The sequence below is a fragment of the Leptonychotes weddellii genome, chromosome 11 (genome assembly GCF_054177405.1).
Source record: "Leptonychotes weddellii isolate Sample4059 chromosome 11, ASM5417740v2, whole genome shotgun sequence".
In the NCBI taxonomy this organism is placed as follows: domain Eukaryota; kingdom Metazoa; phylum Chordata; class Mammalia; order Carnivora; family Phocidae; genus Leptonychotes; species Leptonychotes weddellii.
This window is the reverse complement of record NC_138379.1, coordinates 54,563,287-54,567,912: the sequence shown is the minus strand read 5'-3', so window position 1 is coordinate 54,567,912 and position 4,626 is coordinate 54,563,287.

The window sequence follows — 4,626 nt, the reverse complement described above, 5'->3', positions numbered from 1 at the left end:
TTCAAAAGAAACAAAGGAAACAAAGAAATAGACTGGATATAAAAATGCAGAGATCTTTTTTCACTTCTGTGACACAAACCATAAACATAGTTTTGTGCAAAAAAAAAAAAGATCTGAAAATAAAGTCATTTTACAAAACATTGTCAACAAAGCGAAAGGTATTTTTCAGTTTGCGAAAAAAATACTATTTAATACAAAAGGGACTGTGTTATGTAGTATCACAGTGCTATTATAAAATACATTATTACAAGTGGTTTTGAAATTTGGCTTGCTCACCTTAATGACCTCAGTAATTATAAAATGTTTAAAACAAATGTTTTTTATAAAAAACTAACTTGAATTTGTTTTTTAGCCATAGTAATGTTTTTCCAGAGTAGGTATTTTACTATATGCCAGGCATTACACCTTATGAAGCTTGTGTTCTAGGGCAGGAGACAAAGTACTTACAAATAAGAAGGTGATAAACTACTACATAAAGAACAGCCTCTGATATGAAAAATGAATACTCTACATATTCTGGAGAAACTCTTCAAGGTTTAATTCATAAATGCCATTTTGGCAATACCAGACTTGACTGAGTGCCACTCCCCTATGCTCTCAAGGATCCCTTTGCATTTCTCTCTATGAACACAGTTCTTATCACTTGGAAATTATCTATTTATATTTCTATCTCTCCAAATAATGTGAGCTTCTCAAGAACAGGAGTCATATCTCATATCACTTTTTAGGATTTAGCATAAATTAATCATCTAGCGTTATATCATAAAAGCAATTACACAATGACTGTAAACCATCAAAATCATTAACCATAGTAAAATCAAGTTTCAGGCTCTACAAAATGTCCATAAACCTCTGCACATATTGATTAAACATGTAGCCTCAATAGACTGTAAAGGAAGCATACAACACCAAAAAATTTTGACAAACATTGACCTAAATTATCAGAGCTGAGGAGACAGAGAAGTTCTCTAGTCAATTTTCTTTGGGCTCCCTCTTCCACACCAACTTTAAAACTGGAATATGACTGCCTACAAATATCAATCTGAATATGCACAGGGAATAAAAAACTCCAAGATAAATGGGGTGATTCTTCCTGTACCTAGAAATTCATGTTAATTTCAAAATAGGCATATTATTTGAGTAGAATCCAAAGTTTGCATACATTTTGAAGATAAACTGAAAACTTCAAAATAAAATCATGCCTTTGTAGGATCACACTGAGTTTTGGAGGCAGGAAATAGAGAAGAGCCTCACCATGGTCTGCCACCAAGGGAACTTGAGTGAAAAAGCTTACAATCATTTAGAAAAAATCAAACCCTCATTTGAGAAAGCAGGCATACCATTTTACTATGCCATAAATGACAATTATTTAATAAAAATATGCCAGCTCGGGCGCCTGGGTGGCTCAGTTGGTTAAGCGACTGCCTTCGGCTCAGGTCATGATCCTGGAGTCCCAGGATCGAGTCCCACATCGGGCTCCCTGCTCAGCGGGGGTCTGCTTCTCCCTCTGACCCTCTTCCCTCTCGTGCTCTCTGTCTCTCATTCTCTCTCTCTCAAATAAATAAATAAAATCTTTAAAAAAAAATATGCCAGCTCTAAGTAATACAAATTAAGCTCTTCAATAACAACTTTCTTTTTTAGAGCAGAGAAAAAGCTTTAAAGAGATGATTTGGGATAAACTAATTCTATAAAAAGAGAAATAAAAATAAATAAATAACAAAACCAATTGGTTTCCTCCTTTTGTACTGATAAATTTAAAAGGAAAAAGCATTCAGAATAATGTCATTTGCCCTAAATAGGTATTCAATATTAGAGATTTTTTCCAAGTTGTTAAATATTTAAAGACATGACCAAGAATAAAATTGGCAAAGTTTTGTAGAAAAATCTCACCTTGGGGCACCTGGGAGGCTCAGTTGTTAAGTGTCCGTCTTTGGCTCAGGTCATGATCCCAGGGTCCTGGGATCGAGCCCCGCATCGGGCTCCCTGCTCAGCGAGAAGCCTGCTTCTCCCTCTCCCACTCCCCTCTTTGTGTTCCCTCTCTCACTATGTCTCTCTCTGTCAAGTAAATAAATAAAATCTTAAAAGGAAAAAGAAAAATCTCATCTTTGCCTTATTATTATATATACTTTCCTTTCCTATTTCACTCTACTTCCTAAACAATATAAAACAAAACTGAGCTAAAAAGTCCTCAAAAAAGTTATGTGGAGAGATGTGTAAACAGTGAGAAAAATTATCACTGTCTTTGCCTTAATGATAAAGGTAAATATGTATGAATTAAACCTACAAATTTAAACAGTTCTCAAAATATTTTAAATTTTTTTTAATTCCTTAAAATTTTAGCCTACTTGTCCTTAATTTGCAATTGGAACAAATTTAGCACTAAGAAAAAAATCGAAGGAAACAAAGTAAAAATCTAAATGGCAAAACAACAGCAACTGACCAAAAAATGTCAACCCAAGACAACACTAATCATGCTCTACTAATAAAGTTTTCTTCCCCCAAATTTTGAAGTACCAACAGTCTCTCTAAGTGTGCATGACCAGTCACATCTGACAAATTACCCAGCCTAACAAGGTAGCCAGAATTCTTACCAGGCCACTCCTTTAGGGTTGTCAGTGCAAAGTAAGACCTGCCAATTAAAGTCTAAAACTACTCTGATTAAAGGATATGGATACCTAAAAAAGAATGTCATTTGTCCAACAGAATTGGAAAAAAAAGTATTTTATTTTTATCATTTTGCCAGCAACTAAGAACATAGTAGTTGACCAACAGACTATGGTCATCCCTTCAAGTCCCTCTAATATAATTTTTTTATGTTCTTTTTAGAATTATTTTTGTCAGCCCTACTTATTTCCTCACTAGTGCTTCTTCCCAACATCACTGTCCACCTACAGAACTCAGAAAACCTCATCTATCTGTTCAACCATATCCAGGATCATCTTTGTTATTTGTGGAGACTACCCAAAAAATCAGTAATGGTGGATTAATCAAATAGGATATCATCCTAAAGTGGAACTGCAGGATAAATTATATTTCTCATAAGATTTCTTTTTCAACAGCATTTTATATTCTTAATAATAGCTCACATTAATAAATTATGCTGTGCTAAATAAATAAATAAATAAATAAATTATGCTGTGCTTATGGTTGGAGTGGGCTGGAGGGTGAAAAAGTGGTTACATTAAAAAAATGGATCATGTGAAAAATCGTATATTATTTAAAGAGCCCTTATTGCAAAAAGTTATTATTGAGGAATGCTGTATTTTTTCCACCTCATCTCTGACCACATTTGTTTCTAGCATTATTCAGCTGCTGACATCTTGATTCTTCTCATGTCCATTGGCATGAAGTTTCAACAGTATCCCTCGTTCCTTGGTTTGGCTCTGGATTCTAACTCTCATTGATAATTTTATCTCTCTACCTACACATCACATGACAGAGCTGGTCCTAGCATGAATGATCACTTTTGAACTCCATTCTTCCTTCAAGATTACTCAAATATTATATCCTTTTTGAACTGTTTTTTAAAAAAGTTTTACTTATTTATTTGACAGAGAGTACACGAGACACAGGGCTTGAACTCATGACCCTGAGATCACGACCTGAGCCAAACCAAGAGTTGGACGCTCAACTGACTGCACCACCCATGTGCCCCTGAACTTTTTTTAATAACCAGTCCTGCCTCAGGTATAAATACCTTCCCAAATACAAGATATGTACAACCTTAATATTTGCAAAGAATTTTGTGGATATCCTAAGACTTGCCTCATTTTGTTTGTGTCAGTCTCCATACTCTAGATTAAGATCTCCTTGAGCTTAAGAATCATATCTTGTTCTGTCGTTTCCTGACTTGTTAATTTTAGCCATTCTGACTGGAGTGAGGTGGTATCTCATTGAGGTTTTGATTTGGATATACCTGATGCCAAGTGATGATGAGCACCTTTTCATGTGTCTGTTGGCCATTTGGATGTCTTCTTTGGAAAAATGTCTGTTCATGTCTTCTGCCCATTTCTTGATTGGATTCTTTGTTCTTTGGGTGTTGAGTTTGATAAGTTCTTTATAGATTTTGGATACTAGCCCTTTATCTGATATGTCATTTGCTAATATCTTCTCCCATTCTGTCGGTTGTCTTTTGGTTTTGTTAACTGATTCTTTTGCTGTGCAAAAGTTTTTATCTTGATGAAGTCCCAATAGTTCATTTTTGCCCTCACTTCCCTTGCCTTTGGCGATGTTTCTAGGAAGAAGTAGCTGCGGCTAAGGTCGAAGAGGTTGCTGCCTGTGTTCTCCTTTAGGATGTTGATGGACTCCTGTCTCACATTGAGGTCTTTCAACCATTTTGAGTCTATTTTTGTGTGTGGTGTAAGGAAATGGTCCAGTTTCATTCTTCTGCATGTGGCTGTCCAATTTTCCCAACACCATTTGTTGAAGAGACTCTTTTTTCCATTGGACATTCTTTCCTGCTTTGTTGAAGATTAGTTGACCATAGAGTTGAGGGTCCATTTCTGGGCTCTCTATTCTGTTCCATTGATCTATGTGTCTGTTTTTGTGCCAGTACGAGACTGTCTTGATGATGACAGCTTTGTAATAGAGCTTGAAGTCCGGAATTGTGATGCCACCGGCTTTGCT